At 41.3% G+C, this 11,500-nt stretch overlaps 1 pseudogene; it reads right to left on the bottom strand.

Moving 5' to 3' along the window:
- Positions 1-5,818: 5,818 nt before the first annotated feature.
- Positions 5,819-11,500, bottom strand: part of LOC138748040 (NACHT, LRR and PYD domains-containing protein 3-like) — a 78,275-nt pseudogene continuing 72,593 nt past the window's right edge.

Below are 11,500 nucleotides of genomic sequence, written 5' to 3'. Positions count from 1 at the left end.
ACACTGTGGAAAATTTCTGCTTGCACTTACTCTATCCATTCCCCTCCTAGTTTAGTTTACGCACATCAGATTATACCACTTAGTTTCGACATTCAGGGGTCAAAAGCCAAACCTATTGCACTGCTCCTATAAATCCAACAAGTCTAGGCATCATGGTTTGGCAGCGATTAATAGAATCAGATTTAAACTCTATTCTTCGACTTACAATAAATGTTAGAAAAAAAAACTTAGATTTAAAACTATTTAATTAATCAACTGGAATCAAACCTCTGAATGTGCAGAAATATGTTTATAAAACAGAACGAACCAATTTTCTTCTGATACTCTCTTTCTAAAATGAACTGCAGAATTGTCAGGAAAGAGACATCGTGTCTACCTTTCAAATTTCATAAGATAATTAGAGATCCACATCGCTAATCTGTTTTCTTACCCAGAATACCGACCGCTGCCTGAATAGGATAGTAAATTCTGACTATCTGGAAAATGACTGGATAAAACATTTTCTGCCTGAACCAACGCGGTTGTTGATGCCCAATTGACACTAGTTCAGGGAACATTTATACCCCTGTGATAACTTAATTAAGGTAATTAATGGCATTTTCATTCGGATTAGCTTCAAACCACGAATGAAGCACAATTAGAGTAAACATGTTTACACGTTATGTCACGTGGTAATCAACAATTTTTGGTCCCATGGACATTAATTGTTTTTATGCTATTTGTATAGATATATGGGGGGAAATGTCCCAATATGTCATGAGATTTGAACCAGTGAAATAATAAAAATACATATTTTAATCATTGAATCATTTCACAAACATCATCTCTTTCTATGAATAGTAATATTAGTGTTGTACCACAGGTTTGTAAAACAAAGATGAGTGTATAATAAGGGAGGAATTTTTGTGATTCCCGAAAGTGGTGAACCTGATTTTCCAAAGCTGGAAATCAAGCGGTGATACACATGTCCTAAATATTGCTTTCAGACTTCACATCAGTCTTATTGAGTGACCACGATGTACCATCGCTGGCAAAATAAATGCTAGTGCTGGATGAGTGATTCACCACGAACAGAATCTAAATGAAATATATTGAAGCTGCAATCGAATTCATAGCACTTCAGTTAAGAGAACGACCGTTTTGTAAAAGTTCCCTCTGTCACATCAGGCCCCCTTCATGTCTGACACTCCCTGTAAACAATTCCAACCTATGCACAGCACGCCGACATTTGGCAAGTCAAATAACGGAACAGTGCTGATGCCATTCGCTCACGGGCAGAATTTGGAAAGGTGAAAGTTCATGGTCTGAAGACACAGGGTCTTCAAGTCAGTGGACTTTTCCATAATAAAGTAAATGCATCGTGGCACTTAACGATTTTATCAGTATTTGTGTAGAAGAATGCGTGACGAATAAGTCGATTGAGGCATTCATACATGGACGCCACGTGAATACCGTGAAGTCGTCAGAATGCTGAAATCCAGGTGATCGGCATCAATATCAGAAGATCCTGTACGCCATCGAACATACTGGCGTAGTTTAGTTCCCATAACTCTCCAGACGCGTATCCATCCGAGATCAAACACAAGACCATCATAAAAACGCTTTGAACCATGTTCTTCTTATTTGGGATAAATGTCTTCAATTCAGCACGTGTTTGGCCCTTCCAAAATTTCAAGAGAAATTCTAAAATTAATGGAGTTAAGGACTGCAGCGCACAAATCCGTCTTCCTGATCCTGCACAACCATTCGCCAATCTTGTTCCTGAATAGATGGTTCAGCGCCTTTTATTGTGGTTGAGGAAGTTTCTGGAACTACCATCCGGCCCAAACCCTTAATAATTCTGGAAATTTAACATTTCTCAATAATGCAACAAAATCCTTCAGAGAACGCTCTGCAATATCTCGACATGCCCTCTTCCCCAATTTATATTGCCAACTGCCCGATAACAATTAAATTCGCATATAATAGGTTATTACCTGATTGCTTCTAGTATTTGAACGTGTCTCCTCACAAGGGCAATCACAACGAATATCCCGACAAAACGCTCTCCTCTTCCACCTCACGTCCAACGCGAGTGCAGCATCTATACATATTTCTGAAACAAATGAGGAGAACTTGGTTTAATAACTCTTCGTTTAGATGATATTTGAAGCGTTATTGGACGCTTGCTCAATCTCCTGATACTTGACCCAAGGTTTGTCCTGAATCACCTGCAGTCTCGTACAAATTAAATAGGATGAATTTGGTGATCTTCGGTTAGTAAGGCGTTACTTAAGGTGGTATGTGAGTGTTAACAAAGAGCTAATAACTACTGAACTATACCCATTACAATTTTTGAATCCTTCATCAATTTTCCCTTCCTGTTTTTGTACGCTCCCGGGAATAAAATCCTTTCTTTGTAATACAGTTCCTAAAGACCCAGCAACATCCTGGTAAATATTCTCTGCACACTTTCAATTTTACTGCTGGCGTTCTGTAGTGAAGTGACCAAACCTGTCCACAGGATTCTAAGTCAGGTCTCACTAATGTCTGATTTAACTTTAACATATCATTCCCAAATACTAGACGCACTACTGTGATTTATGAAGGATAATATTCTTTACGAACCTACCAACCTGTGGCAACACTCTCAGGGAGTTAATTAGGTTTCTGTGTTCCCGGTCGCTTTGTTTGACTGCCCTGCCGTTTATCATATACTGATATGTCCTTTCAAATTGCAATATTTCACGATTGATTTTCAGCATTAACTTCCAGCTTACATTTTAGCAGCCGGCCCAGAACCATCTACAATCTTTAAAACCCTTCTTTGTTTTCCACTTGCTAGTCCAAAGTATCAATAATGATTCAGATAATTTACGTTCATGGATGACAAACAACATTGGATATCATGCCCAAGCACACTGCTAGTTACAGGGCTTAAGCCAGAAAAGCCGTCATGTCCTACCACTCTCAGGGTTTCTCCCAGAGAACAAAGGTCGAATCCACTTTAGAAGCCACTATGAGCACCAAGCTACCAATCTTTCATGAGTGATCTCCGATGCCATGGAATATTGTGGGCATTGCGAGCTACTGTTATGGCAGCACTACCGCAGGTGTGGATCCGCGAGGAGTTGGGAATGGATACAAGCGCTCCCGCATTGACCAATCTCCCAGTTTGACTGCTGTCAGCTCCCGATAAGCTTTAAATGGCCTGCAAATAGAGACTCTAGACTATTCTTTCCTTATTCGAATATATCCTAATTTCATTGTCTTGTCCATCGTGGCTTGTGACTGGTTGCCTTATGGTGAATGAAGAAAATGGATTTTGAACTTGTGCCACCGGTGTAAAACCTTGACATTGATGGGTATATTGGGTTGTGAGTGACAGTGACAGGAGTGGTTACATTGATGGGAAACCTTAAGTTGTAAGAGATAGGATTGATGGGACTCCTTGTGTTGTAAGTGACAGCATTCGTGGTTACTTTTACTTGTTACTTGCTCTCCAACATCATGATGAGACATGGTTGGACATGATCAACTCACATGGTTAAATTTTTTTGAAATACACTCTTTTCTGGAAGATCAATATATTGGCGCTCTTGAATGCTTGATTGTCCCTAAAGCTTACCATAGGATTGGTCATTGCCATTTAAACTCTAGCAGCAACAACCGTGGCCCGTTGCTCGGGTATATTTGTTTTTGTGAGATTGCGTTCCCCATTGATCTGCTGGAATGTTAGGTGCTAGCCGTTTGGGTATGTAATTTTGAGTGACTAATTTGTGTTAATGCTTTCACTTTGGCCATATTCATAGCATGTTGATCCTTACACTCCAGTATTCTTTTCTCTGTTCAATAAGCTAATTTATTCTTCACTGGCCATTTGTATTCTTTTAAGATGCCCTTCTTGCTCCCATTGCTGCTTCTTGATTTGAACCTCCTTACACTCGAAAGCATGTTTTCTCCAACCACTGTTGTTGGGCACAGATGAAAGCCAAGTCTGATTGAGCCTTAGCATACATAGCTTATACGCTTGAAGCACATTAAGCTGTTCTTTTTCTAGATGCTTTTGAAGTCATTGAAGATTTCCTGCACATATCCTTGGAAATACTATAATTTGGATTCACATCTGAACTTTCAGATACCACTGATTGAGTTTCTGTCTTCTGCATTTCGCTTGGTACAACAACAATAGGTCTTTGCAACATACCTTAATTTGTTTCACTTCCACTAACCTTTACGCCACTAAATGAGACCTTCAGTACCATGACAGAGACTTATTTCTGAATGCTAGTTGATGCTGCTTCATCATTGGCTACTCGCTCCTACCTCCTGCTATGTATTGTTCGTCGACCTTGCCGGCTCCACTCTTGATCAAACAGTTTTTTGAGAAGACCTGTTTTCTCGAGGTCTTTAGCCAGATGAGACTTCTTCATATCCATCTTGGTTTCATCACACTGAACCTGGCTTCTGCCCTGACATCTACTGGTTCCTGCTGGAAGAGTAAACGAATGTTGTATATTACTTGGTGGCATGAAAATAATTGCTGGTGGCTTGTATTCTCTGTGCTTCTGCACATAATCATTCTCATCTGAATGCTTATATTTACAAGAACATTTTCTGGGCTTCCTGCCAATTATAATGCCAGAGCTGTGGCTTCTATTTTTTAAAGGATGCTAGGGTCTGGCCTGTCTTTCGCTCAATTTCAAATAGCACAAGTTACAGAAAGCTTCAAACATTTCTGGAATATTCTAGTTTTACTGCGTGGATGTCTCTTTGCTTTAAATTATATTGTGAATTCTTTGAGACAAGTTTTACAAGCCTTCCTTCCGAACTAAGTTCACAATTATTTTTTTTCTTTCAATCAGATAGATGACACTATCCTTATTCTAGCATATTCTAATTTCAAAATTAGCATGAGGTGCGATATCTCAAATTTATATCTAATTAATTCTTAAAATCAAACACTCTGGCTGCGACTTTAATTAGTTTAAATTCGTTGATAGAACAGATAAACATTTTGCATTGCTTCGCCACGAGGCTTACATAACTTTGAATAACAAATCAATAGCTAAAGTCTGCCATAAAAATATAAAGATACAACATTTTAAAGAGATACAAAAAAATTTAATGCTCACACATCTTATAGAATGAAAGAGCAAGCCATTAGCCTGGGCGGATATTACGACATATTACACGATAGTCACGATGGTAACACTACAAAAAAATAGTTATCTTAAAGTGACAGGCACAAAATTAACTAAGAATCAAAAGCAAAGGGGTTTACCCTTTAAAGAGATGTTGTGGTCTTATTTAACTGCCGTGTCTGCATTTAACATGGCAGCACGATGATCGGCAGCATTCAGGAAAACCCACCGAATCCGATAAAGCAGAGGACTGGTGCAGGAGACCAGAACATGAGGAATCCACAGCAGTTTGAGAAGGAGAAGCAGAAGAAACGAAGCCACAGGAATATGACAGAAGCAGGACCACTGAGAGGTTCGGTGGCTGAAGAGCACACAGGTAATTTGCTATTGTCGATTCGAGGCGAGGAGACACGCAATTGAACTACAGCGGTGGGCTGCTGGCCACTGCAGTCAAGGGATTCACAACGGCTGCAGACTTCTGAAGACTGCTTAAAAATGGCAGAAAGGGCACAAGATTACAGATGGATTGACAAAGTAAAAACATATCATGTACAACACTGAAAATATTTTATTCTGCTGATAAGACCGATTTATCATTATTGATGACTGTTTGGAACAGGTGGGTACCATGCCCTGCTGGAGGGAAATATTGAGGTCATTTGTGAATATTATGGTCGGATATTTAGCACAGATTTTTAATACTCAGCCATTTCCTCAGTCTGGGCTTGATACAAGATTTCTGAAGTGGGATGCGAGAGGTGCCTAGTGCGCCGAAGCATATCTGATTGTTTCATAGCTTTGGGTCTTGAGCTATGGTGATCCTGGTTTAGGAAGGTATCTGAGTTGTTAATCCGGCTGTAAGACTGATGGAGGCATATCCAATGTCACACAGCAATTATTTGCTCTCTTTCTCTGACTGCTCGAGGCGATTCAGGCACTTTCTACAGATGGCGAACCTGTCTGCCTTATGGCAGAAGAAAACATACTTCGTGTAATATTGCAGTCTCTTCATTTCATGAGAATAAATGGAATGTTAAAACTTGAATCTTAAATGTGGTACATTTTCAAAGGCCTTACTAAAGTCCATGCAGACAACACTCACATCATTTCCTCCATTAACCTTCATGATTACATCCTCCAAATCTCTATCAGATTTGTTAAACATGACATATCACGTTCTGTAGATCATTTCACATTTCCTAAAAATGATCGTTCATCAACTGAGAACCTCAAATAAACGACCATATCTATCTTTCTCCATAATTTATTAAAATTATAGGCATTAATCACTGGACCCAAAGTTTTTCCCTCCTCAAATGTGTTCCCACGTATTGCATTATCTCCACTTAGTTCTTCGATATATTGATCTATAAAACCTCTGAAATCATTTGAGGACCCAAAGACATCAATCACATTTACAGTATGGGAATATCAGTCGATATGTAGAATGTTAAAATCACCTGCTATCATAAATGTATATTTGCTGCAGCTGTCTGGCAGCTCCTGACAAATTTGATTTTCCCATCCTTGATGACTATTCGATCTCTTACAATAAAAGATCGTAAAATATTTATACCTTCCCCATTCCTCAGCTCTATCCATAGAGCCCCAGTGGAAAAGCACTCTAATCTGTCCTGTCTCCGCTTCCCTGTGATAGTTTCCATGACAAATAATAACATTCCTACTCCTTTCATCCCGCCCACTCACTCGCGCCTGAAACTACAGAACCTGGGATATTGAACTCCTGCAACCAAGTTTCTCTAATGGCCACAATGCTAATCCACGCACCAAGATCATCTTCATTTCCGATGATACTTCTTGCATTTAAATAGATGCACGGACATCTATTTGATTTCTCTCTCCGTTTCAAGTCGTATCATATTTATCCTCTTCAACTCCACTATCTGCTCCAGAAATCTGTTTCCCATCCCCCTGCAAATCTAGTTCAGAACCCCCGGAACAGCATGAACATACTTTCTGGCAAGCCCATTACTCCTTCTGCAGTTAATATATAAACTGGACTGCCACTGCAGGCCCACCTTAACTGGAAGATGTAGAACTCTGGGGTCTTTATTCCTGCACCATCTCTTTATTTACCTGGTAAGCTGCATTATTCCACCATTTCGAACTTTAGTAGGACGTGTTACGAGTAGCGGTCGTGAAATCACCACCTTGGGAATCCTGTGCTTCATATTCATACCACGAACACACTTTGCAGGACATCATCACTTACCGACCCACGTGATTGGTCGCTCTGTGGACCACCAGATGTGGCTACTCAGCCTTCTCTTGAGAATGCCGTGAACCCCATCTTAGAAATCCAGGTCCCAGGTACTGGCAGGACATGCAAGACTTAACGATGACCAAGTAACAGAATAGGAAGGCACAGGAGGATGGACAATGACTACAGGCACTGTTGGCCATCAGGAAGAAAAGGACGGAGATTGATTGGGGTGAAGCGAGTGAGACCACAGCGTTGGTGAAATTCACTGATGACATTATCGATCAGCTTCTATCCCAAGAAATATGAGGTGATGCTTTTGGGGTCCGGTGGTGATGTTGGAGAGGCACCAGGAGTGATAGCTGAGCACTGAGTTGTTTGATTATTTATTCTTCCAAAATGTCCCTTTGTGCTTTTTGCTCCTTGTATATTTGATTTTCTCTCCCGGTGACAATGCCTGTTAAACGCTGTGATTCAACAAGTACTATTTCTTTAAAATTATGTGTGAATGCGTCTGCTGTTGTGTTTATTCCGTCCGTTTTTTCTGTCTGGTTGTCTCTCCGTCTGTCTCTATCTCACATACAAACTTATTTATCTCTCTCGTTCTGTTCCATAACTCTTATTCTGTCTGTTAGTCATTAATTTTTTTTTTCACTCTTTAACTTTGTATAGAGGTGCATGCGTGGACGTGCATGTTTGAGTATGTGTATATTTGTGCAGGCACGTGTACGCTCGTGCGTGTACTTGTGTGTACTTGTGTGTATGTGTATGTGTGTGTGCTTGTGCGTATGTTTATGTGTGTATGTGTGCATGTTCTTGTGTGTTGGTGTGTGCTTGTGTATCTGTGTGTGTGCTTGTGTGTGTGCTCGTGTATACATGTGTGTGTATGTGTATGTGTGTGCGCTTGTGAGTGTTTTTCTGTGTGTATGTTTGTGTGTGTATGCTTGTGTGTGTGCTTGTGTGTGCTTCTATGTATGCTTATGTGTCTGTGTGTATGTGTGTGTATGTGTGTCTGTACATCTGTGTGCTGTGTGTGTGTGTGTGTGTGTGTGTGTGTGTGCGCTTGTGAGTGTGTGTGTCTGTGTGTGCGGCGGGGTCTAATGCAGTTGTTCTCAACCTTCCCTTCCCACTCACATATCTCCTTAAGCAAACCCTTACTAATCACAGAGCAACAATGGCATACTTATTAAATAATTAAAGTGATTTATGGAAGTATTCTACACGTTTTGTAATCACTGTGGATGTTGTCCAGTTGATGCATATGATGGGAGGTTGACATACATGCTGCGGCATCTGGTGCAAGACAGACACCACCAGGCTTGCATGCTGGGATAATATACATCACTGAGTCTGTTGCATGGACCGGAAGTGACATTGTCAATGACGTCATTAGCGCAGTTAAAAACTTGTGTTGGATGCAGGTGAATTTCCCACTTTTTCCACAGCACTTCGATATTTTGGGAGGCTGTTCGCTTACTGTTAAGTGGGTCTCCACATGAACTGCCCATAAATGACAATCCTGCTGCGGACCACTAAAGTCTGCATACTTCCTTTGTCTGGGGGCCCTTCCTCTCCACTGAAGCGCCTCAACCATGACTTGCCCATCCAAATCCAGATGGGCGGGTTTGAGGTGGTCAATTGCAAAAGCTTCCTATTTATCTCTGATATCCAAAAGGTATGTCGAACTATTATATTTTAGTCCCTCCAAGGGACCCTCACATCGACACTGCAATGGTGTTCAGTATGATCCTCTATGTATGAAAGCGTACTTGCAGTCCTGCAAGTTCTGCGGGATATCGGACCTGGCCTGACCATTGTGAGATGTTGGTGTAAGTGCCAAAAACCAAGGTTCCCACGGACCATTCTTAGGACCGCTGTGTGTATCCTCCCCTCCTGTGAATCTGATACAAATTCTCCTGGAACCATCAGGGGTGACAATAGACCAGATCTGCTGACGAGACACCTAAATCATCCTTAGGTGCCGTTTATATCCCCAAGAGTACCCATGACAATTTGTTAACCCAGATTGGACCCTGCAAACACACCATAAAGGCCGGTTTTATATGCCTGTTCAACATTTCTACTAGTCTGTGGGATTTCACATGATATGCAGTTGTGTGGTGCAACTTGTTTCCAAGCAGGATGGTCACTGCTGATCACAGGCTTGATGCAAATTGGGCAGCCCTGTCAGACACAATGTGAGGTGGCAGACCGAAATGAGGGCCCTTGGCACAGGTGTCAGTAGTCATGTATTCCAATGAAACCACCTCCGGCCATCGCGTGGCCTCATCCACTATTGTGAGAAGAAAATAGGAACCATATGACACCAATAGGAGGCCTACAATGTCCATGTATCCATCATCTGATATATCGACTCGAACGATTATAGTGGGGGTTTTGAGTGTTTCTGGACTTTGGTGTCTGACAATGAGTGCAAGTCTTCACGCAATTGCTGACCTGTTTTCGAAGGCAATGCCACACAAATCTGTTGGCTAACATCTGGACATTCGTTCTCATTGATGATCGTGCACACCCATGTATCGCGTCAAATTCCTGCCCTCTTCAAGCCCTTGGAATGATGGAGCAAAGACGACCTGTTGAGACACGGGAGTTTGAGCTCCCTGTCCCTACCTGAATTTCTTCCAACTGCAGGTTCGAGTCTACTGTTCGTAATGCAGAATTTCCTCACCTGCTTATTGTCGTTGCACTCGTGAGTAAGCACACCTGCCACTACATTGACCTTTATTGAGAGAAAAACCAACCAGAGCATCTGAGCGGATGTGCTCACCTGCTATGCACCTGGCCTGGAGCGTGTCTTAGGCCTTCACGTGATTTCAATTGAGGAGGATAACCATTCAGCAAGTGGTTTAAACAGAAGTAGGGTCCAACTTTGATTGCCAGAGCACGTTTCTGTTTGACCAGTTGTTCACCATCACCCCTTTTTTAAAATGAAGTGAGGCAGCGAGAAATGAATAACAAGTCACAGCGAAACACAATGTAAACATCAAGAACTAAAGAGACTGATTAAGCCAGAGAGACAAAAGGGAGAAATAAGCAAAGGGATGGAGAGACAATGGGTGAGGAACAAATACCCTGTGAGCCTAGATTCTTGAAATCATTCACCGATTGAGAAATACACACAAGTGCATGCGCATTCATGCACACACACAAACGCACACTTACACACACACAAGAATACATCCACACACTCATAAAAACACACATACAAAGCAAATGGGGGGTAGAGATAAGAGGGAGGGACAAATACACTGTGAACCTATCTTTTCGAAATAATTCACTGATTTATAAATGCATGCACACTCATACGTATGCAAGCAGGCCTCGGTGACACTACGCGCCCAATTCCTTTAGGAATTTTTAGAAATGTCAGACAATCGATGGGTTAATCATCGCAAATCATCTGTTCGAATACGGGTACCTGAACATTTCATTAAATATTGCGACAGTTTAATCAAAGGGCATTAATCTCTCGGGCTTGAGAGATTTTCTTCACCTTTCTGCTGCGGCCTGTCTGCCCCACATAGTTTAAAACAACAACCATTAATCTGCTGACCAGGAAATTAAACTTGACCTGCCTGAACGATTGCCTGCACTTCGTTATTGAGTGCTTTGGAAAACGGTTGAATTAAATCACTCACCAGCAGCACAAGGAATTAAAAAAAAAATCTTTCCTGACCTCAACTAGCTTAACGCTGTTTTCTTGCTGATTTTTCTCCCAATAGGGATGTTGTTTTTATAAAGTCGTGCACCAATCTTTAGACTACTCTCGCCCAAGCGTGATGAGTCAACTGCTTTTGGATCCACTGGCCACTTCCTCAGTAGCTGCTTCTCAGTGGTCGTTCCATTAAAGATCACGGTTCCTTTTATTGGCCGGGTAACGTGACCTTTATTCTGCAATCTTCTCAATTGATTACAATTGAAATCGAAAGAAAGTTCCAGACAGCCACCTTCCTTTAATATCCTCCGCTTTCATTGAATATCGATCCCTGCGCTTCCCTCAATTTATAACAATGAGTAGAGCCGGAGAGATTGGACGTCCTGATGCTTCTGGACGGGCCAAACATAAAGCAAAGGAAGAAAAAGGAAGAAGCGACCAGCTGGCGCTATCAAAAATATGCAAATGAATGACAAAGGA

Source organism: Narcine bancroftii, chromosome 13, assembly GCF_036971445.1.
Source record: "Narcine bancroftii isolate sNarBan1 chromosome 13, sNarBan1.hap1, whole genome shotgun sequence".
Classification (NCBI taxonomy): domain Eukaryota; kingdom Metazoa; phylum Chordata; class Chondrichthyes; order Torpediniformes; family Narcinidae; genus Narcine; species Narcine bancroftii.
This window is presented reverse-complemented; position numbering and strand designations above follow the sequence as displayed.